The sequence below is a fragment of the Lissotriton vulgaris genome, chromosome 6, assembly GCF_964263255.1.
Source record: "Lissotriton vulgaris chromosome 6, aLisVul1.2, whole genome shotgun sequence".
Lineage (NCBI taxonomy): Eukaryota > Metazoa > Chordata > Amphibia > Caudata > Salamandridae > Lissotriton > Lissotriton vulgaris.
This window is the reverse complement of record NC_141694.1, coordinates 107,252,296-107,277,306: the sequence shown is the minus strand read 5'-3', so window position 1 is coordinate 107,277,306 and position 25,011 is coordinate 107,252,296. Positions and strand designations below refer to the sequence as shown.

The following is a 25,011-nucleotide window of genomic DNA, read 5'->3' as shown; positions in this document are numbered from 1 at the left end:
TCCCGCATGCAGAATTCTGCATAGTGTGGAAATTCGCCCAGTGGGAACAAAGCCTCCTGTGCCAATGCAATTTTTTTCCCACTGAGGGATATGTTTTTCTTCATGAAGAAAGCCCTACCTGACACCTCCTACAAATGTGGGGGTAATTTCTTACACTTCCCCAACTGGATGGGAAGTTTCTCCTAACCTTGAATAGACTAACGGACTAATCTAGATGCTGCTGGACAGGTTACTCTGTCACAATTGTGATTGGTATCCCATCCTCCGAAATATTAATACCATTACAGCCTATGGGATTTATATTTCGGGGGATGGAATGTCCGTCACCGTTGTGACAGAGTAACCCGTCCGCCAGACTCGAAATCAGGCTCTAAATCTCCAAGCATTTTGAGAGCGGGAGGAGGCTGGATTGGAGCCTGGGAACATCCATAAACTGACGTTTGTGACCATTCCCAAACTTCCATGACACACGTACGTACCACCCCTTGAGTGGGATTCACTACTGAATAATACTCCACACTTCTAATATACCCATTTATGCCTACCGGAAATTCTTTGCAAATTTCATGCAAGAGCAATTCCAGGAATTTTTGTCCATAAATGTATTTAGATGGCGTAAATACCTTTTTGAATAGGTCCTATTATGTTTTAACTATTATGGTAAATGGCTAAATACATTGGTTATAGCACGATTCTGTGGCAGGGCAGAGCACATCCTATCTAGATATGCAATAAAGCCCCCAAAGGCCTTAGTGTAATGGGAATGAGGAGGTTAGTACCAGCACCTTATCCTAGATAGAGGCATTGCATGAGGCTCCCTGCTCACTCTTGCAGAGAGGTATGCAAGTCTGAAACTTTGGTAAATAAAAGGTACCCATGAAAGAATTTCTTAAGGTGTTTCCTAACAAAATTGACATGGAAATACATGTTAGGAGTATGCTAAATTTGCACATCATGCATTCTCAAATCAGGACCAAAAGCAGAGATCTTCAACATTTTTTGCTCTAAGCCCATCTATGCAAAATCTTTTGAATTTGGGCTCCCCTCCAAGGCTTTATGCCAAGGACTGGGGCAATTGGAGAGACAGGACTGAGTGCAGTAGTTGTGACTTATGACATCATTTCAGGGGTATTTTCTCTGTAGGCCATAATCCACACTAAATAAGAAACTTAAAGAAGATCAAAATGCACCAAAAAATAAATCCCCACATAGAACCCCCTCTAGTGGCCATTTGATTGGCACTATCTTTTGATCTCCCTTCTTTCCTTTTTCTCCTGGGTAAATAGTACACCTGGGTGGAATTGCATTTACACAGGAGTAATCAGTTATTGTTGTAATTCTGTGTTACTCTTTGACACGGAATTACCAATAATAATGTGATTATGCCTGCTCATCCAATTTTGGGCAAAAAGCCCTACTGCAAGAGCACATTTAGCGAGTGTGAGTGTCTGCTTACGCTCGCTGTTAGTGTTCTCTTGCATTTAACTCTATTTCTCAGCACAAAATGCATACCTGCGCCCATTTTAAAAGCAAAGGGGCATTTTTATGCATCAAATAGTGTTAAATGCAGAATTACTCTTCTGGTGTAATTCTGAATAACCTTGCAGATTTTTTGGGTAATTCCATGTGATTACGCTACACAGAATTACGCGTATTACGCCCACCTCTACTCATTACTCTGAGGCTCCAGGGTCTGGAGAATCAGCGCTCTGTAACTGAATTAAAGCCTACAGGCCTCCTCCCTGCCATATCCTCAACTCACCTGAAAAAACAACAAAGAGTGAATTGGGTGCCATCGATGGGGATGAAATGAAGCAGCACTTGTAAAGCGCATGGTTACCTGAAGGCATCCCAGCGCTAGGGTCGTACCGCAGTAGACTAAGGCAATCAGTGTGGAAAGAGCCAGGTCTTAGGCTTCTTACGGAAGGTGGAGTGGTCTGATTCTTTACGCAGATGGAGCGGCAAGGTATTCCAAAGTTTGGAAGCATTATAGGAGAAGAGACGTCTGCCCATGCTATTTTACTGTTATAAAGGCAGACATAACCTCTGCCTGAAAGTGAAGATGACTTCTGTGCTGTGAGACCGAGGGTGGGACAGAGAGTAAAGAAGACAGTATCCTTCTCAACAGGGTGCCTGGTACCTGAAAAAATATAAATGTGTGCAACTGGTTAATCACCACATGCAAATGCTGCTATGGAGCAAGAATGGTCTTTAATTGATGGAGGGATTTGAAGTTCCATGGTGACAAAGATGTATTCTTTTTAAGGGTGTTATCAGTGGAGCTCTGCAGTGTGTCCTTGAAATGGGTACTTGTAAAAATGTTTACACTTGGTACAACCTGATTTCCTAGTGCAATATATATATATTGCAAGCACTTGGTTTAGGTTAACCTCTACATCATTTTGTGGTAACCTATCCTACACTGCATGTAATGAAGTATTAAAATAATAACTTCCCTATTCCCGGTGCTTTTGTCACTGGCTGGGACGTCATGGCACTATAAATACAAAAGTCACTATTCCCCACTACGCCAGCCAAGATTCAATTGTTTAACTCTCTGGCAGGGCCACTGGAATTATGTTATCTTGTGGTTGCAGCATTTTGCACATAAAAGATATCTACTGCTCTAGCTGCAAAATAAATATTTTGTGAGCAGTTGTTTTTTCTTAAACACTACATCATGTGGCAGACTACCTTATACTATGTGTAATACAGCTTCAAAATAATGACCCACCTATTCACAGTGCTTTCTGTCACAGTCTGGGTTGTTGTGGCACTATAATTACACAAGTCACGGTTCCCACCTGAACCAACCAGGATTCAGTTCTGCGACTCACTCCCAGGGCCCCCAGAATTATGTGATTTTGCGGCTGTGGTGTTTTCCACATATTTATGAATTTTCTTCATAATCCATCATCGGCTGGATAATCTGCAGATTTTAACAAAAAATTTGTTACTAGCTCCAACGCATCAAAAGTTGCTAAACACTCCGTGAAGCATGCTGCGGCACAGTGGAAGGCTCTTCACAGAGGTTGGCTGGTCAATCTTCTGCTGCTTCTTGCTGTGTTTGGGTGTGAACTACTGATATGAAACCTCTGCCCTATCTGCGTTCACATGTGTAAAAAAGACAAAATAATGAAGTAATACTATGACTATGACATATTTTGTATTTTCTTGTCACAAAACGTAATATACCTTGCCACATAATTTGGTCCTCCCCTGCCACATAACTCGAGCGGCCCTGTTATGTTATGTTATGTTATAGTGCTTTTATATAGCGCACGGCTACTCAACAAGAGTGTCCCGGCGCTTTCCACTAGCAGCTCAGAGTAAAAATAACACAACAAAGCTAAAACAGAATCAGAAACAAGAGAAACATAAAAAAGCCTACTGATTAAAAAGCCAAGTCTTCAAGTTCTTCCTGAACTGGAGCAGATTGGCGGTGCCGCGGAGCGTAAGTGGAAGCGAGTTCCAAAGCTGGGGAGCTTTACAGCTAAATGCGCGCCCCCCTGCGCGGGCCTTCCTCACCCGCGGGACAACCGCTGTGAAAAGGGATTCCGACCGCAGTGAGCGGGTAGGACGATAGAAAGCTAGTCTCCGCCTCAAATATCCAGCACCTGAGCCAAACAAAGCTTTGTGCGTCAGCGTCAGGGATTTGAACAGGATCCGCTTCCGGATCGGCAGCCAGTGGAGCGTCTGTAGCAGGCTGGACGCTCGAGCTCGTCTACGCAGGCCGAAAATCGCCCGGGCGGCGGAGTTCTGCGCCACCTGCAGGCGCTGGACCAGATAGTCAGGAAGGCCAAGAAAGAGGGCATTGGCGTAATCTAGCCTTGATCCAATAAGCGCCTGCACAGTAATCCGCCTATGCTCCACAGACAGTAGGGGCAGGAATTTGCGAAGCATTTTCAAAATTCTATAGCAGGTGCCGGCCAGACCGAGAATATGCGTTCTCAGCGACAGCTGGTTGCCCAGCTTGACTCCCAGATTTTTAGCAACCAAAGATGATTGTGCGGGAGGACACATATCGGACGGCCACCAGTGCCGCCACTCAGGGTCGGTGACACACCCGAAGAATAAGACCTCGGACTTACTCTAATTGGCCTTCAAACTGTTCCACTGGAACCAGTCGAAGACCATTCTCAAACAGCCCCGAATACTCTCTCCATCGAACTCCTGGTCCTTGCCGCACGTGAAGAGGAGTTGCGTATCGTCGGCGTAGAACACAATCTGGGCCCCGTGAGCCTCCACCGCAGCCGCCAGAGGGGACATAAAGATGTTGAACAGCGTGGGGCTCAACACAGAACTCTGTGGAACCCGACAACCAGTGGCGGCATCTCGGCAGAGCTCTGGGAAACCCAGACCGTCTGGCGGCGGCCCTCCAGGAAAGATGTGAACCATTTGAACACCGTCCCCCTGAGGCCGATGTCATGAAGCCTAGCTAAGAGCGCCTCGTGGGGGACAGTGTGTCGAAGGCCGCCGACAGGTCTAACATGACCAACATGGCCCTACCGCCGACATCCAAGGTCTCCCTGATGATCTCAGTGACCTCCACCAAAGCCGTTTCCGTACTAAGGTTAGGACGGAATCCGGATTGGGAGGGATGGAGCAGATTGTTAGCTTCCAAAAAGCTCGACAGGACGCCATGGACGTGTTTTTTGGTGATCTTAGCTAGAGCCGAGAGGAGTGAAATTGGCCTATAGTTGGCCAGAGCCTCGGCGTCAAGACCCGGTTTTTTCAGGAGGGGGATCACCATCGCTCTTTTCCAAGAGCTAGGGACCCTCCCCTCCCTAAGGGAGGCATTGAGGATGGGGTTGACCAGCGGGTTCACCACAGCCGCCACCCCGGCCAAGAATTTGGCAGGGCAGGGGTTGAGTGGCGAGCCAGATTTAAGATTGGCCAACAGCAGCCTGGACGCATCGCTGGAAACAGCTGGAAAATCAGACAACAGCGCCACAGGCGTGCACGATGGTCCGCAGCCCGCCCCAGGGGGGCCGCTTCCCTCCTCAAGCCTCTCCGCAAAGGAGGCCTGAATCGCCTTGATCTTGTTGGTAAAGAAGCTCGCAAGATCACATGCCCACGCATCCGAAGATACTTGTGGGTGCCCTCTGGTTGTACACAGAGACATCTGCAGAGATTGCCTTTGTCAATTGAGGTTTTATAACATAAAAGAGAGCCTTTCCCATTGGTGAGTTTTAACCTGCATATTTCTTTTATTCAAGGATCATGTGTTTTTTTATGCAGTTACCTTATGGTGAAGAAACAACAAAATACTTACAGATGTAAAAGCCTCCATGTGGCTATTTAAATAAGGCCAGGCCATTCAGAATACAGGCTATAGCGTCAGTACAGTACATCATGTTCTCAATATCTATGTTTCCACATCTTTCCCTTTCTGTTCCCAGATAAACTCCTATTTTCAAGGCAGTAAAAATGAGGAATAACTGTTGATAACCCTGCAAGGGCGCCTAGGACATGAATTTATAGTACTTTAGCTAAATTGTTTCAACAAAATAGAATGGAAAGATATGAAGTGCTTATTGAAGACTTATAGATTGCCTTTTATAGATATGTCACTGAAAGCAAAGAGCGCATCTTAGGTAGCTGTGATTAACACCAAGGGCTGTGCTTCCTGGCACATATACACAGCCGGAAGGCATGAATGCCTTTAATGTGTTCCTTATTGAGTTTTAAAGGCAGCACAGACTGAGTGGGTTGAAAGTGCACAGGAAGGAAGCATATCTGACACTACTTATTGTGTAGGGCTATTGATTACACTCTCTGATAGGCAAGATATTTAGGAGGAAGGTGGATCTCTATGAAACACGTTTAACTCCTTGCAGTCAGAAGAGGGGTTTTGACCAAAACCTTTTAGCAGGTACTTTAGGGAGGTGGGTATTATATGAAAACTATTTGTATTATCTCAACCGCTCTGAGTCAGAGTTTGCAACTGGAAATGCTCTTTCAAATGTATTCAATTAATATAAATCTTTATTCGATTATGCATCATAATCATAAAAGATAGAAACATAAAAACCACATAAATACCTTAAAAACATATACAGTCCATCGTATTTTGATCAGATTGCGCATTCTATAGACATTAGGTACAGTTTGAGAAAAGCAGGCCAGCCTATCTTTCGAATCGTTATAAGTTAGGCGCACATTATTGTATTCCTGTATAAGGCTCCTTTTAAATAGGTGGTGACCACCAGCATCACCACATGATCAGGTAATAACTGTAAATGTGAGAAGGCAGGTCAAAATTGAATAAAACTCCTCAATTTTAAAAGTGGTTATAAATACTTCTTATGCAAAGAATCATAACATTTACAGAATAAGTGTATTAGGGTTTGGGTTGAGCAACCATCACAGGCACAGGTTAAAACTGCATGCAGATCATACTAACTTGGGGGAAAACAGATCATTGTATGGATAGAACCCAATCAAAATGTTGTAAGCAATGATTTGGCCCTAGGATTTCTAACAGCGATGCCTATAACAGTTTTCAGGAGCAAGCAGGATCTGTTGGAGTGTTTCTCCAGTGCCCTATCTTCCCTCTCATCCTTCAATCTATTTAAAAATGATTCCCTAAAAAGGCTCTGATCTCCTTTTTTAAGAAGGTGTGGCCTTTTAAAAAGGTCCATACAGTCCAGGGAGTGGGCGGTGGTTTTATTATAATTTTACCATGGTATTTTGTGGCCATACATACATTTTTCAAATGTATAAATCCCACTGATTCCTAATATGGAATTGCAACCCTATACCAACTCAGTAGTGCCGGCTCTTATCATGTGCGAGCTGGGTCCATGCCTAGAACGCTGGTGTCCGAAGGGGCACTGGTGCTCCCTGCAGCGTTCTCTCTACGACTTTAGTCCAAACCAAAGTCTGTTTTTTTGTCTTACGGCACCTGGTGCTCTTGTCTGCTTTGTGCATGTTTTTTAATGGCACTACTTAATCTTGCCCCCTCACCTTCTTCCTACACCTTCGAAACATCTCAATGCATAGACAATTAAAGAGGACGTGTAGGAAGATGTGCCAAACTCCATTTTGGCTAGGGCGTTCTCCGAGCAAAAGCCAATGCGATTTGGTATTTGGAAGGGGGCATTGATGTGTCACCCTTGGAAGGAAATATTTAGCCTTGAATGGAACTGCGCTGCAGAGATAATCTTGAGATTTTTCTCAGAGGAAAAAACCTCTGGATATTTCAAGAGCTATAAAAAAATGGTGGAGAGTGACTATTTAACATGGAAAGGAATCCCAGACCTAAATAAATGAATTTGATCGCAATTGTCACCTCTATCATCTGCTACAATGAAATCAATGCTTGCTGTGCTGTCTCTCCAGTTAGTAACATTTCTGCCCAATTTGCCCCAATATAATGAAATCACAAGCTAAATGAGATTATAAGGCAAAGGTCAGGGTACAACAGGCATCGCAGGCATGTATTAGAGCCCAATGAGCATGTTTGCTATGTCATTAGACATAAGCATGAAAATACTGAACCAAGAATATTTTTACAGAAGAGTATCTACGTAAATGTAGCGCAATATATGAAGTGAAGGTGCCACGATTCATTATTAGTTAGATTTGCTCCTGCCATGGTTCACAAACATTCAGATGCTTCTTTGGACATCCTTTGTTTCAAAAATGTTTTTTTTAAGAAAAAATGTGCTAATTCCCCCACAGTCACCCATTGAAAGTGGGAAGGTGGCTAGCCATCTACTGCTGGAAAGTGTCCCTTTGGTCTTACCATAGACCATATTTGACTAAGCACTTAAATGACTTCAAATATATTGTCAGGGTTCACAAACTCCTCAGGGTCAGGCAGATGCTATAAGGGTTCCGCTTCCAGATCGTTCCGAACTCTTGAATGACATACACAGAGTTCTGGTCAGATCAGGTAGGGGATATAGGACGGGGAGGGACAGCAGGGACAAAGGATCTGTGAAACAGACACATTAACATACCACATACACCGGAAAGGCTTCAATCAATAGGTCTCGCTAAACCCTAGATACCTTTAATTGCAGATCCTCTTGCCATCAAACAAAATCTGGAAATTATGTATACACCTCGCCTCCTTGAGGTTGCATACCACAGCCTCCTTAAGACAGACACCCAGGGTTTCAACTTCAACACCTATAAACCGTCCGTATATTAGCTGCTTTTCTGCTTCACATAAGGTAGTCTCATAGAATGCCCTACTATAACCTGAAGCCTTCGTCAGAAGTCTCGAACCTTGATTCCTTCTTGGCTTCCACTGTAACCTCCGCCCTTTATTATCAGCACTCTCAGCGCTCCTCCTCTCTGGGGGATCAACACGCTGTCCCAAGGTAAGTAATTAGTGTAGCCACAGTGCTCCTCCTCTCGGGGGTATCAACACGCTGTCTAATGAGTAGCAAACCAAATAATTCCCGGCCCTATTGTTCCGCGCCACATAAGGTGCCACAAGGATCTCTACACTGCACCCAGCACCATAGAATCTTGAAGCGGAGAAGAGCGACCCGTTCCTTCACGGATTGCCCCAGACTCGCTCCTTCGATATTTCAACAATATGTGCAATACTCAGAGAGACCAGCCGCTCCGCTCCACGTCTCGTCTCTACCTACCTGCCCGCAGCTAGGCACCAAAACCTCTGGTTCCGTTTGAGTGACTCCTCTCCCTGGAAATCCGGAATAATTCAAAACACAGGATCGCGGCGTCTTCGGCTCCTGTGACGCTCAATCCAAACATCCATCAAAGCACACAGTATTACGCATGCGCGGGATCGTACGTTTGTTCTTTTTAACCGCGCCTCCCCCGCTTGGCTTTCTGGGACTGGTAGTTGTTTCTGTTCAGAGGTTCGCAGCTTCTCTCTCGGCAGGCGCAATCGGCTGGAATCCTGACAGCAATAGTGCCAATTTGAGAGATAACCGGACATTATGGCCCTAGACCTTCAAGAGGGAGTTGGAAATGCTATCCCTGAATGTTTGGATGATTTAACTCTTCCAAGACAGTATGAAAGAATATAGCCCTAAATCTAAAGGTATGTCGTATGGGATCTCATCTCATGGGCACCAGCCTATCACTAACTCAGATGGGAATTATGACAGCAATGGGATTAGTAGGACTATCTCTAAAACCCTAAAGTCTAGATGAACTATTAATCTGTGACATAAATGCTCCCAATCAATGGCTCCACCAAAGCAAATGCTAGTATAAAGTAGCCCTTTGCAAAATTGGCAGAATTTCCCTTGTAGAAATTATGCAAAATGGCCAAAATATTACCGGAAATTACACAATATTAAGAGAAATCCCAGTTTGACTTTCTCTACTATTTGTACAGTGGAAGGATTTTGCACAAGAAAGTGCAAAATTATGCATGATATAAACAACAGCCATTCAAATTCAGCATATTTACTTTTGATCCTGTTTTCCCGTGGTTGGTTTTTGACATAATTTCAATTATTTTTCGAAGCATAATGCTGTAATATTGAGCATTACAAATAACATGTGTAAAATGAAATGCTGACAAATATGTAAGATTACACTGCCATAAACTCCTGTAGTCTAGAAGCAGGCTTTGGTGGTGCCATTGGCAGAGAAAGCACAGCTGGATGCCTCTACTTCAGAGGTCTTCAAACTTTTGGATGCCGAGACCCCCCTGTCAACATTTTGAGGCATAAGGACCCCCTCCTGACAAAAAAATTCTAAACCTGTAGGCAGGGCTACTAGAATATTGAGGCAGGTGAGGGCAAAATTACGCGACAGGCTTGACTAAATAGTGTGGGAAGCAAATGTAAGTGATGTTATGTGATGTCAAGTATTTTGGGATAGCATTGCCTTTTTATGTTGACATTTTTTACACACAGTAACACTGAGGAAAGATTTCACCCCATCAGTACCCGTTTATAACCAAAATACAGCAATTAACATCAGAAAGATTTCTAGTCAACCTTTGAGAAGGGCCTTCCACTCCACAGGAATACCTGCTACCAGATTTGAAGCTCACTTGGCCCTGGCCAGGAGAAGCAGGGGTCCCTAAAAACCTGTCAGTTTTATGCAGAGCTAAGCAGTTTATCCATGCAGCTTTCCTCTCACCCCCTCCCTTCCATTCCTCTCTCCTCTCCTAACCCCGGATCCCTCTCTCACTTTGCAGGCCATTTTCTTTCACCCCTTTTTACCACATATGATCTCTCCCCATTCAACCTCTCACTTCACCTTTATTCACCTCTTGCCATTTTGTCTTTTCACTGCCCTCATCTTGAACAGTCTCTCACCTTTATCCCATGGCCTCTCTGGTCCGGTTACCTCCTGTGCCCCTCAGCACTTCTCATTCACCTCGTCTCTCCATTCAAATTTTTGTCTATTTGTATCTTACACCCCTCCAGTCCCCCCATTCAACTTTCATATCTCCCCTTTATTCTAACAGAAGCCCTCACCTTTGGCTCACAGTCACTTCTTGCGTGTCCATGCTTCTCTTTGGCAATTCACATTTCTCCTCATCCCTGTTCTCTTCAATCGAATTCTCTCACTCCTTTGCTGTCCTCTCTCATCCTCTCATCTCTCCTCACCAAGCATACAGGTCGGACTCTGCTTATTGTTCCCTAATTCAAGAAGGCATGAGTTGTCTGTCTCGCTGTTTTGGTGCAAGCCGCACAGTTATGGAACTTGCACCCTCCTTTGCTTCGCTCCACCAAGAATCTATTATTCTTTAGGAAGATATAAAAACCTTTCTCTATGCTCTGTAGGTTACCCCATTTGGCTGGTTCTCCTTCTCCTTCTGTGTTTCTCATTTGCCTACAGGCAGCAGATGATTATTAGCCCCAGGACATCTTTTGGTAACAGTAGTGCCTTACAAATGTAAATAATAATAATAGCCAGAAGCAGGGGAGTCACTAGAACAGAAATTCGGAGGGGACTAACATTCCAAGCCAGGGACGGCCCTAACACTGGTCGCACACGGTGCAACAGTCTTTTTTGATGCCCCACCTGTTTCCTCCTTCTCCATGAATTCCTTCGCTGCCACTCACCAACAATGCACCTTTCTGACAAACATTTCATTTTTTTATAGCGCTATTCATAGTTTACTCACACTCAGTTCTGTGATCTGCATGGTTCACGTTCTTTGTAGCAGGCACATTAACCCTCTGCACACTGTGTGGGTGACAAGAGTGCCATGCGAGTGCACGGTGAGCGATGCAACAGTGTGAGAGTAGGGTAAGAGGAGTGACTGCAGTGTGACTGATGTGGCATATGAATTTTGGTGTGGATGCAAGTTCAGAATGGGACGAATGAATGTATGATTACTGATGGGCTTGTTTGAGTGAGTTGCATATTGAGCAGTGAGTGGGTCAGGTGAGTGAAGTGTCACATGAGTGCAGGATGAGTAGTGTACTCATGTGACTCCAGGGTGAGGTATAGGGTGAACAGCGCAAGTGCATTGTGAGTGCAGAGTGATCACTGTGAGTGCAGGGTGAGCGGGTGAATGGTGTGAGTGCATGGTGATCAGTTTGAGTGCATTGTGATCACTGTGAGTGCAGGATGAATTGTGTGAGTTCATGGTGATCAGTGTGAGTGCAGGGTGAGCGTGAAAGTGAATGGCGAGAATGAGGAGCGAGTTGTCTGAATGCAGGTTGCATTCCCAGACACTTGAATTAACTCAGCATGTTATTGATGGCGGCGTAGGGTTTAAGATCTAAGTTAAACTACTGCAGCATTAATCGGGGATTGAGGGTGGAGGAAATAAATAATGTGCTGATCCTGCAACAAACTTACAGTCCTATTGTTAGGGTTGCCAGCAGAATATTTTGATGGCCCAGTCGGTACAAAACTAAGCAGTCACCAAAAGCTGTATTTTCCGCACTTATGTGCATACTTCGAACAGCAAATATAAATAGAAAGCACTTTTATTTGTGTACTAGGGCTGCCTCAATGATCCATGACAGACAAAGAGACAGAAAAGTCACATAACTAATGCATACATACTTTTGTATTTAAAAGTCTATTTAGTGTCAAGAGAAGGTCTTTGCAGGCTCTTTAAACAAAACAGGCAGGCATTTTTATTTTGGCAACCCTACTTTATATTCCTTTTCATTAAATGCATTCTCACACTACAGCAGTTATTGTAAAGTACAAATGTAAGGCACAGGTGCAGTGGGGGTCCAGGGGGTACTGAAACCAGGAAAAAAACTAAGCCTCTGTAACCAGTTTACAAAGGCATGTAAATATGCAAATGGTCTTTAAAGACCTGTGAAAAACACAGGCCTGCTGGTGCCGGAGATGACTCCAGACACTGCCCAGCCGAGCCCCCAGCAGATCAAGTAGCACTGAAGCAGCAGCTGGGCACGACGAGGGAGGAGGGGGGCTGAAGCCCTTGGGCCTGGGCAGAAGTATGACTGTGAAGGCGCGACCCCCTTTGCATCGCTCCACGTCCCCCCTGGGGGTCGCTCCCCACAGTTTGAAGGCCCCTGCTTTACTTTATCTAATTACCACCCCATTTCAATAGTTTCCCATTTGCCTATGGTGCTAGAAAGACTGGTTAATTCGCAACTAACCCAAAATTTGAAGAGTAACAATCTGTTAGATCCTTCACAAACAGGATTCACAGCAAAGACACGGTACAGTGTCTATTCTACTGGCGGTGGTGGATAGTGTCAGCTTGCTACTAGATCAAGGTCAAGCAGTTGCATTAATCTTTCTAGCTATGTTGGCTGCTTTCGATACGGTATGCAACCGACGTTTGTTGCAAAGGTTGCATAAAAATGGGATTGCACTCTTCCACTCTGTAGTGGTCTTGTCATTTGTAATAGATCTCTCTCAGTGAAGCTACCAAGTTTTAGATCTAGCCCTCAACATTTGTATTGTGGAGTTCCTCAGGGATTTTCTCTGAGCCTCACTTTGTTTAATATTTATTTGGCACCTTTGTCAAGTATCATGATAGCATGGGATCTGAGATCATGTACGCTGATGACACCCAGTCGATTATCTCTGTTGATGACACGCATACAGAGATACAGGGAAACTTGGTTGACTGCCTCTCATAAGTTCGAAACAGAGCAATGTTTAAGCTCATGTGCCATGCACAGAGAGCACTATATGATGAGGGCTCAGAAATTGTACAGAATAGAGTACATTTACATAAACCTGTACAGAACTTTCGATCAGCTAACCAGGCTTTAATATCTCCTAGGAGAATCATGAAATCCAGAAGAGGTGGCTGTACCTTTCATGTTTTAGCAGCAACCCACTGTAATAAGGTTCCCCAGAACTTATGCACAGAGACGGATTTATCAGAATTTCAGGGAAAGTGGAAGACCTGGTGGTACACACTTTAGGATCTTGACTGTAACTAGCAAAGTAAGAACCAGTGCCGCGATATCCCTTTGAAGGTGTGCTCTATAAATACCTAAAATAAATACAATGAATTAAAAAAAACGTAACTTATATTTATCCTGGGCGTAACAAAAACTGAACTCTTCATTAAAGAGCTTAGTATGTTTCTGGGCATTTCATTTATTGATGGAAGTGGAAACAAATGAGCCAAATTCAAAAAGCCATGTAAAGACATAAACCAACATTTATTATCTAAAATGTCTTCACTTATGCGAGACAGCTATACACAAAAGGATATATTGCAGGTGTACAATGTTTTTAATACTGCATAGTTTTATGTCACTAAACCCCACTCAAAGGCCAGGCAGGTCAAGATGTGTTCTGCCTTCAAAAACGCATATGCCACCCTTTGCTGCCTTAGAAATGGGCAATGATTTACACCAGCCGAGGGCTGGATCAACTCCTTTTCAGTGAGGAAAGAGGAATGGCACACCTCCAGAAGGTTGTGGTGGTGTAGGAAAAGGGGTTTCTCCACAAGAGACATTTTTTTCCAGTGGAAAAAATATGTAAGAAGGGCTGCCTTTCTCATTCAGAAGTTGTCGTGCACACAGTTTGTAGTTGGAGAAATTGTAAATGTCACAACATTCGCATTAGTACTCCTGCAAAGCTGCTAGTAGTGCACATGCTCATAGACCTCTCCTTTTACAACTCTAATTGGTGTCAGCATGAAATTGATCTTGAGGAGAAGTTCTCACTGCTAAATAACTAAAATATTGTCATGAGCAAATAGCAAGAAAGCATGAAATTACCTTTTACTGGAACTTAGGCTTGCATCATTGCGCACTAATGGTTTAAGGCAAGAAAAATATGTTTTCAAAAATACTTGCAAATATAAAAATGAAGCAAGGATTAACACTTCTTAGTATTGAAGAAAAAAGACGCGTTACCAGACCCCAGGGTAATTGCACAGATTTTCAAAAACGCTAACTGCAGGGAAATTAGGTAAATATCCAAAATGTTTAAAAATAGGATGAACAATTGTGCCTGCACAATGCAAAGGCACGTATCTGTGGTTTCCTGTCTGTACAGTCTAAAGCAGTGTTTTTTAACCTTTTGATGTCTGTTGACGTTCACTGAATCATTACTAGAATTTGAGGACCAACACTTTGGGTTGCGTACTCAGGTAGATTCAGGGAGTGAATCTCACATTTCTCAACTAAAAAAGCAGTGGGCAGCATGATGAAGGGATGAGATAACCAAGGTTCGAGGTGCACTGTTTCCATGCGAAATCTTGTCAGTACTGATTTGCCTTAGGTGGGCCTCTGTCTAGACTAGGGCATGCAAATTTGGGGAGTTTTTCCCACAGTGGCATTCTGCTTAGCATGCAGAGTTACCAAAAACTTTGCTCCGCAGAGTTTCTTCCTCACTTGCTTGCACCAACAGTAAGTTGGCAAGCGAGAGCAAGGAAAATCTTACTCCAGATCATCTACAGGCGAGATTTCTCAGCTCGGGTTGTTGTGGATAGTCGCTACCACTTGTGTTGAGAAACTTTCTATTCACGTTGAGGAAGCCGCCGCAGGAGTAGAACATCTACTCGAGCAGCAGAAAGAAGCATTGCCCTCTTGCTCTGTGCATGATGCAGTTTGCGCTGATTTTACAGAGGGACAAACATCTGGTGCTAAAAATCAGCACGAGTGGTAAAACGTAACCCACTCCACCGCTTGTGGAACTCAATGGTGTGCGCCAGAATTTTTCAAACTCCGCCCAGGCTTAGTCTAGAGCCGCATGGTGGGGGAAAAACAATGGGTTAGAAATGCTACACAGCGATTGCCACTGGTTAGACATTCATCATAACACCTTTTGTGTGTGTGATTACCAGTAGTTTGCTTGGAAACATGAGACGGTCATCGCTTTCCAAGCCTAATACTGCCCATTTTTATGACATTCAAAAAGTAATAAATGTACACACATTCACAAAGTACTTCTGTGGGTGAAGATTTACAAAATTTTTAGTTAACTGGTTGCTAGATATATTTAAGAATCTTATCTAAAAATGAGTATGTTAAGAACCTATTAGTGAAAGAGAACAATGAGAAAAACCAACATAGACATAACAGAACTGACTCAGGGCTCCTAGATCCAGCTATCAAACAAATTGAGAGGGTGTCACACCCGAAATGACTAAGGTCACATACAGCACAATGGCCAAGAGATCCCTGCTCTGGAATCACTTATTTTAAATGTATTTTCACTACAGGCACTCTTCTTCTTCTCTGTTCCAAGACACTTTGGTGGTAGAGCTGTCACATCGGTGCATGTGGACAGGACTCCATGATTCTAGTCCTCACCTTTTACAAATCATTTTATCAAGTGACTGATGGCCCCATGTCCTGAGCCCGAGTTGCAAACAGAGGTGGGCGCGCAGGCACAATAATAGGGCGAGCCGAGCAAGAGCCTGGCTTGGCTCTAACAGTCTGTGCATGAGCCAAGCCATAAACACATTTGCCTTGTATATAGTGCAACAAACATAATGTAAAAATATGATACAATATCTGCTTGAACAGACATTTATTAAAAGGGTTTGTTTTTTAGAAACAAACATTAATTGCTTGACCCCCCCACTGGCTATGCCATTTGTAAACAAGGTTGCAGGTCAGTAGTCATTCAAACCCTAAATGAGCCCTAAATTCTTATTATAGTTTTAGCAACATTACATTCTAATAAAATAAATATAAAAGGTGCTTAAACATCACCCTTCATGAAATCAAAATTTTAAAGTGTGCTTGTATGTGATAATAAAGGAAAAGGATGCTCTGTCAAAAAAAATATATATACTTAGGATCACACAATTTGGACAGGTTAGGAAGCTGGTATTGATTCCAGGTTGCACATTATGAAACTGACCTACCAGGTCGGTATGCCTGTATGTCTGTCTCTCTCTCTATCTCGTGTACATCAAAGATAACTTTTTTTACTTTCAATCTTTGCTCGCCTAGAGAAAAACTGCCAAAGAGATAGCAGACTCGACTCAGGGCCCCAGACCTAAATACAAGCCATGAATTCATTTATTTGGGAGGGGTGTCAAGCCCTAAACACCTTCCACAACCCATGATGCTATGCCCCTGCCTCTCTGAGTCATTATTAAAACCTGAGACACCGCCTCAGCAAAAACTATGAATTGAGACTCAAAACTATACTCAACAATACAGAAACAAGTATACATACTGAAAAACATAAATGTTGAATTTTTTATTTAATTTGGGATCAAATATAGAGAAGTTTAAATTATACTTTTAATGCAACATTTGGAGCTTTTGTATATCTAGATTTTAATTACTTTTTTGTTTTTGTTATTAGTTTTTTTTAAAGTATACCCTATGCATTTCAATCAAAGTTTCTCCAAGTCAGTGCATTATTTGCAGACAGTATAGCTTGCAAACAGAGAGTAGTGGACTTCAGTCCATGCAGTATCTCAATAAAAATGTTGGTTAAATATATGTGCTTTGTGCAGTGCAAATACAATGAAGCGTGAGCTCTGCTCTGAGCCAATCAATCTAATGCACTTTTGTTCCGCTAGTAATGCCTGCAATGGCAGGTTTGTCAAAAAGATATTATGAAGGCAGCAAACATTGAGGAATAAAGTACATAAACATCAATTGCTAATCGTAAATATAGGATAATGCCCAAATATTTTATACTTCGAAAATAGTTTTAAATATTTGTATTTAAATATTGTTCTATTATTCCCATAAAGCCTACATGAGCTGTAAGGTAATAGAATGCGGCACATAAAAAAACAGAAAGACTAGGGCCCACATGCATCAATATCGGCTTTTGCGATTTCTAAATTGCGATAAATAGCGATTCGCAATTTAGAAATCGAAAAAGCCTATGCATGATTATTATTTTCATTTTTTATGCAATTCGGTAGAAATCGCTATTTTTACCGAATCGCATAAAAAATGCGATTTCCAAACTGCGAATTCGCAATTCCCATTCATTCCTATAGGCCAAAAGGCCCATAGGAACGAATGGGAATTGCAAATTCGCAATTTGAAAATCGCAAATCCTGATTGCATTTCAAGGGTGGTGAGGTGGGTTCAAATGAACCCCCCCTGCACCCATGAAATTTTGTTTTCGCATCATGTTGCACACACACATGTCCTAAGGACATGTGTGTCCGTAACATGAATGTTTTAAAAATGCATTTTCTGCATTATTTACCCTTTTTGCAAATTTACCGAGTAGTTCAACTACTCGGTAAATTTATCCCTCTAATTGCGAATTCGCAATTTAAAAAGTAATCATGCATTGCTTTTAAGAAATCGCAAATTTGCGATTTCTTAAAAGCAATCGCAATTTTAGAAATCGCAAAAATGTTGCGATTTCTAAAATTGCTTGATGCATCCAAAAAAGCATTTTTGGAATCGCAAACGGCCGATTTTAAGGAATCGCACCGTTTGCGACTCCAAAAATACTTGATGCATGTGGGTTATAGAGAATAGGAGCATGCATTTATGCAAAGAACCAAGAACACAGTCATCGGACGTACTTGCCAATAAGTGCTAAAAAAGGCAGCTCCAGATGAAGATTATGTTAGAAATTTTCAAAACAGGTGTTTTGACGTGCTTCCTGAAAGTGCGGACTGTGGTTTCTTTACGTCTTTGGGTACCGATATCCATCCAGTGATGTTGGCCCAAGTGAAGTATTGGTTTAGGCCAGACGAGGTTCTGAATTTAGGAACGTTAGGCCAGGTGAGCTCAGGCATTTTGTAGTCGTAAAGTGACAATTTTGAAAAAACTGGTCCTTTGCGACCACAAAATGACCTTTTGGTATGCACCAAACCGCTATTCGGTAAACATCACTGCATCGCAGCTTGGGTTTATGAGTACATACCAAATCACTATTAGTGTGGCCATTCCAAATAGTGATTTGGAATGGAATGTATTAATATTTTGAATCCGAAATCTAGTCTCAAGCCATTAATATTTTACTGACAACTGAAAGGTAGTGCTAACACTACCTTTAGTATACAAACAAAAAGGGGTCCCCAAGGGACACCTTCCCCTTTGTGAATGTTAACAAAAATATCTTAAAGAGTAGGCAGTGATGCCCTAGACCTCTGACTCACCATAAAAAAAGTTTCCAAAACTTTTCTTCTTTTTTCAAACACATCCTGTTTTTCTTTAAGGAAAAGTGCTGTATCTAAAACACACACTTTAGCGTTATTTAAAAGCAACCACAGACATGGTGGTCTTCAACACCAGGAGGCCACCATCCCGGCGATGACAGCGACTCATAGTGGGTCGCAATTTGCAACCTGCCTCATTAATATTCACAGAGAATGTCATATTGTGACCCACTACGATTTGGTATTCTGTCAACTGACCTATGAGCACATCGGTCGATTCGGGTGTAAATTGTGACCAGTATTTAGCGACCAGTATTTATTACATCTGGCCCATTTAGAAGTAATATATTTTGGCTTCTAATTTAAGTATGATGATATAATATAATAATACAATGCAATATATTGTTGTAAGAAGAGATAGGTGTTTTATAGTAAGTTTTATAGAAGGAGAAGGATGTTTTATAGTAAGTTTGAGAATCATAACAGTGATAAGTCTACATTAGAACAATTGAACATTAAGGCATATAGAGGCATATTATCAAGGGATTTTTCTCTGCTTTTTTGGCTTTAAAAGCAAAGAAAGTGGAGATAAAATTATCTCCCTATCAGCAACAGGGTGCTAACACGCAAATTCGCATGTTAGCACCCTTTTTCTCTACGCTTCCCCTTGCATCTCTAATGAGATGCAAAGGGGGCGTTCCAGAGAAAAATAATAGGAGAAATGTTGTTAAGTAACATTTCTCCTATTATCAAGGATATCGCTAACCCTGTTAGTGATAAAAAAAAGCTGTGCTAACCACGGTTAGCGCTGTTTTTTTTACAACTGGTATTTTCCTGATTTAGCCATGATATCCTATGGAAGGTGGATATCATGGCAAGTTTGTGAGCCCCTATCATCAAGCTAACGCCAAACTTCGAGAGATTATCGTTGGTTTTCCAGCGATAATCTCTCATTTGGCAGTTAGCGTGAGGATTTTTATCACTTCTGAGATAAACATTGCTAATAGCAAGTTATCTCAGCGACAATTTCCGGCGATGCTTAGCGATAGAAAAATCGTTGCCTAGTTAGCGATAAATATCGCTACTCGTTGGTAATATGCCCCATAGAGTGCTTTGTTAATTTGTTGTTGCCACTATAAGAAATGCATTAACCAGTGTCATAAATATTCATTATATTGTTACGAATATTAGAAGCATTTGTTCTGTGGAGGGAAACAGTGACTCTTTCTAAAATTTCTCCTACTTCATCATTTACATTTTACACTAGTCACTGCTTCTGAAACGTGTCAGATTGACTTGTTACACACTCTCTGCCAATTGTTATCCCTGTGCATCTTCTTGGGGTCAGTTCATGGTGGAGACCCGGCTATACCTCATAAAGGTACAACATGTAGACCTAGCTCAGTGCAGAAAGGTAAGACATTTTAATCTGGTGGGTGGTGGCATAGTAAAACACATTAAGAATAAATATTTAGATGAAGATAGAAACACACACACACAACCACTCAAAAACACACACACACAAAACCATACACACACAGCACTCATAAAACACCAAAATACCTAAAGAACACACCCAGAGGTAGGCAAATACATGCTGCCAAATAACCAGTAAATTATAGCCAAAATTCACACTTCTAAAAACAAACCTTCTAATGTGGATGAAGGAAACTACCTCTCATAAGGAAACCGTTTTAGAAATAATTGCCCTTTGTTACATTCGGTTTTTTTTTCAAGTGTTAATGCTGGTAAAAAAACTGCAAAAGGCATTCATAGCCTCCATTCAAAATAAGTGACCTTTTTACAACAAATATTCAGACCATAATAAATTAACCAATATATATTCGCAGATTCAGAATATATATGAACATTAACAGAATTGTCATTATTTACAATTGAAGAAGATATGCAATATATGCAAACTTGCTGTCCTGTGTTGTAACCAGCCATTTATAAGAAGAGTGTGTCTCAGGAACTCTTATGATGGTTCAAGTCCATGAAACCAACCACAATGCTACATATCTGGTCATTCCAAAATAACTACAAACTGCAATTGTAATAAAGGTGCTTTCGCGTACTTCAAATTTCGATTTAGTAGTTCAAATGACCTGACACATCATTGCAAGGGAATAAGTAGTGGCCTGCATTTTGCTCGAGTTCTGTCCAATATGTTTGAGGGATGAAGCCACCTCAAAAGAAAATACACCATCATTTCTTTTCAGGTGGGATTGACTTCCAACTAAGATATGAAAATAGATCTTAATAAGTAAGATGATTCTCGATCTTACAGTTTATATACAGCCATTCAACACATTCAATGATAAGGTAAAAAATATATACATTTCTTGCTAAATACACACCAGTTCCTGTAATATTTTATAGAAAATCACAAATACAGTTTGGAATCACAGAGCCAGTAATTGCCAGCACGAAGATATTTGCTGTAGAGTCATAATTATTTGTTGTGGTCACAGTGCTCACTGCAATCAACAAACTAGTAATGGGTATAATGCTTAAATTAATCTTAGTCACTGGTAATCATCCAGACCACATCCCGGTCCAGCCTGAGGTGCAAAATAACCATGGCCCCAAGTAATTTCCAGGGGCTACGATTAGTTTGAGCATTCCACCCATCACTTTCTTGCATTCTTCTGTGTGGCACTATAAGTGCAACGGGTATGTCCAATAGGGGGGCCCGTCTTGACTTTGTCACTAGAACCAAGCAACCCACAACTTAAGAACCTGAGTCAAGGAGAAACTGTTCGTGGGTTGCTTGTGTTCCAGTTCAATGAGAACCGAACATTGCTGTTTGGGCTGGGCTGTTCTTATTGGAGCATGGTCAAGACTAATTTGCATATCGCTGTGTATAAACTCAGGTGGTAGAGTGTGCCAAAGAATGATGGACTTAGATGCAGCCCAAGATAATACCTGTGGTTGAGATTTTTGTAATCACTCCAAACACCACTTTCTTGCATACTCCACTACCATACAACATTTAGAAATACATTGCTGGCGAAATGCTTATGCATTACAATGTACATTCCTGATGACCAGATTCTCAACTCAGTGTCTGCTCATTACTATACCCGCTGATATCCAGCCTTTACAAATCTGTCATGCTAGCCATGGTGGTGCCAGACAGGAAAAGTCTAGAAATATTTCAGTGCATTGTGTATGTTATTTCCATAATTGGACCCTTGTTTTGAGGGAAAATGGCATATGTGACAGCAAGTCTTGCCTGTCTGCCCTCATATTCTTCTCCCGAGGTAGCTTCTGCAATAGATGGAAGTTCTGAGTTGGGAGAAATAATTCGGTACAAAATACAGCATATTTTAAAATAGGCAGAGTGGGCACAGCTGGCATGGCAGATATTCCATCTCAAAAGCACCAGTAATGTGTGGGTGATCTGCATAAAGCCTAATGTCCGCCTATACAGGTGAGCAATAATTAAAACAAAATCCCTCTTTATAGCTGTGAAGTGTTTATATGGAAAGTGTATGACTTTTTCAGTGCAATTTGCATAGTCTACAATAAGGTGGACCTTTGGCACTATAAAAAAAGAAAACAAAAAACAGTCATAGTACATATAACAAGGAAAGGAAATAGGTGTGAGACACCATAATGAAACAAAAGTGAAGGATGAATAACATCTAGATAATGGAGATAATGGAGTATAAACGTAGGTTAAACAACTCCAACTCGATATATGGATACCGGCAGTCACAGAAGACAGAGGAGATACAGTCTACTTGTGTAGTCTTAGGATGAACCACAGTCAATAAGATAACACTAGAGTGTACTATCTTGTGTATAGATTTATGCTTCTCCCATGTTGCTTTGCCCCTAGCTGCTCAGCCAGTATGACTGTGCTGCATGGAATGTTGGAGTGGTGATGATGGATGGAATGTTTGAGAGCCTGTGAGGTGTAGTGTGACAGGTGGAGTATGGGTTGCGCAGCAGGCAGACTACCCCTGGTGAGGCTGTTGTACATGGATTACCAACTTGCAACCAAGATTAAATAAATCACCTTAAGCTACACTTCAGCTACCCGAACTTCATTGCTACAGAGTTACAAGTTCAAATCATAAAGTCTGTGGGGTGGAATGTGAGGACAAGAAAGGGGGGCCACCACACTGAAATGTCTCAAGAGAAATAGTGTCTTCCAGAAAGGTACAGATTTTCAGCCAGGAAACCTAGGAGTCACTGCGGGCATTTCTTTGTAAGTATTGCAAGCTAGCTTCAACTTTGATCTAGATTTAATGGAATGCAATTTGAGTGCTAGGAGCACTGGAGAAATTTGATAGAACCTCTTGATTCCAGGACATATCATGCAGTTGTATTCATTCTGCTCTAAAGATTCCATGTGGCCTACCGGTAATTCTGTAGAGAATGATGTGCAGTAATCCAGTTTGGTGAAAACATCGGCTTCAAGAACTTCAGGGATAAACTACCTGATACCTCAATGTCGGCTATCTGATTTACCAAAATTAGCTAAATTAGAAGCATGGACTCTGGCTAAGATGTTAATATGTTACTTAAGATTGAGCCTGTTGTCAAGAGTGTAGGAAAATGCCTATATGTGCATAATCACTATCATTTTGTTGGACTGGTGCTGCTGTTTTTTTTTACTTTTAGACTCTGCTTACCAGGTCCCTGTCCATGTGCTATAGCCCCAAAAGATATTGAAATGGGTTCTACTCCTAATTGGCACATTTAACTGACCTCTAAGCTGTGGCGGCCATCACAAACAAAATGATGGTGGAGCGTTTGGAGGCAAAACAGAAGGGAACCACGGGGGAGGGAGTTAGTAATAATATGTATTTTTAAAAAGAACTTACCTGAAGCTGCTGGTCGCGTCCTGTGTTGTGTCACGCCTCCTGTTCTATTCTTGGTCCCAGAGGCCCCTGGGATGGACCCCAATCCAATCCCCATGTTGCAGAGCAGCGCAGGGATTGGCCTGAGCTGGCTTGAAAAACGCTCTGCTCAGACCAGGGAGTCTGTGGGGTTTCTCCAGCCCGGCTGTTCAATGGAGCTGGAAACCTAATATTTTGGCCAGCCTGAGATGGCTGGCCACACGTATATGCGCATTTAGGGGTTGCACAGAGCACTCCTCCTCCCCCCTCCTAGGCATCGGCCCTGCCCTTCCCTACAACTCTCGCTCCAAAATGGCAAATGAAAAATAAAACAATGCTAGAACATCGTTTTATTTTTCATTTTCTGGCTCTGAGCGAGGCAGTGGTCCGACGCTTCTCCGCCATTACAGAGGAACTGCTGCCGCCTCTAAGTTCCTGGTAAATTGTACAAAATATTTGCAGGGCCGGTAAGTTACAAGTCACTAGTGGACTGCAGCACCCATTGTGCAATTCAAATTTACTGGAGTGACAGTACAAACATGACTGCAGACCTACCATGGCAGCCTGGCTGTGCAGTTTTAAATCTGCAAATTTGACCTTTCAAAATAACCCCTATTGACAGACCTAAACCTTCCTCTTAAACTTTAATAAGTCACCCCTACCTACCCAGAAGACAGGCTGCATAATATTTAAAAGTAAGACATGTAAACATTTAATGATAAGCATGTCTTTACAGAGAAAAGGCTCAGGAAGATACTTTCGCTGTAGCAAGATTGACTGTCTCACAGGAAGGCACCGGGGTAGAAATTACATTCAAGAATATAATCTCCAGCTAAGAAACATCTTCAAATTTAATTCTTGGAATTTTTGCAATATTTATTGAAAGCCCAACTTACTAGTGAAGTCAGATTTGTAATAAACATTTTTGAAAATTTACTTTTAGAAAATTAGTTTTTCCCTACCTAAAGCCCCTGGAGGCCCATTTGCACAACTTCTAACTGTCACCTGGAAGCTGTAGAGCCCCCTTGATGACAAGTGAAATCTGTTCCCAGAGTGGGACAAAGTTTGTGTTTGGGGAGTTGTTTCTTTACCTCTTTCAGAATATTTGGGCTTTGCCCAGGAGCGTGATTAACTTCAAAGACGCCTACTCTATCACAGGCAAATGGTACCTAAAACCTGAGCAGGTTCCTTCCTTGTTCCCTCTGTCAGGTAGGCACAAATCCCAGTGGGAGAGGAGTTGCTCCCAGAACAAGTTTGAAGTGACCATAGAGGGAGGGTTGCTCATTTCCCTGGCCACACCTCTGGTGAAGGCACACAGGTTCTGCACAAGAGAAGGGTTTAAACATCTTGGATTTGGGCAGAGAGAGGCACTGTGGGCTTGTTTGAAGTAGGGTACTCTTGAACTGCTGGAAAAGGGGGTCTACCCCTGGGAACCTTTCCCTATTGGTTAAAAAGGTAACAGACTTCATTCCCCAACCACGGCTAGTGTCAGGCATAAATGTGGCACCACTGGCACCCTCTTCAGAATACTACTAGACCTATCAGATCTCTTTATCCAAAAAGGCATTAATCAAATGAATTTCAGATTTCCTTTAGTGTTGAGCACATGGAAAATGTTTTTATTTCATTTTATTTTTAAAAATATATATATTTTTATTATACACTCATTTTTATGTGACTATTGTATAATTGTGCTGCTAACCTATCAACGGA

The 25,011-nt window shown here is 42.1% G+C and overlaps 1 protein-coding gene across 2 annotated transcripts in view; it reads left to right on the top strand.

Annotated features, from left to right (window-relative positions):
- LRFN2 (leucine rich repeat and fibronectin type III domain containing 2) overlaps positions 1 to 25,011 on the top strand; it is a 1,526,854-nt gene that overhangs the window by 580,579 nt on the left and 921,264 nt on the right. The gene's annotated exons all lie outside the window — the stretch shown is intronic.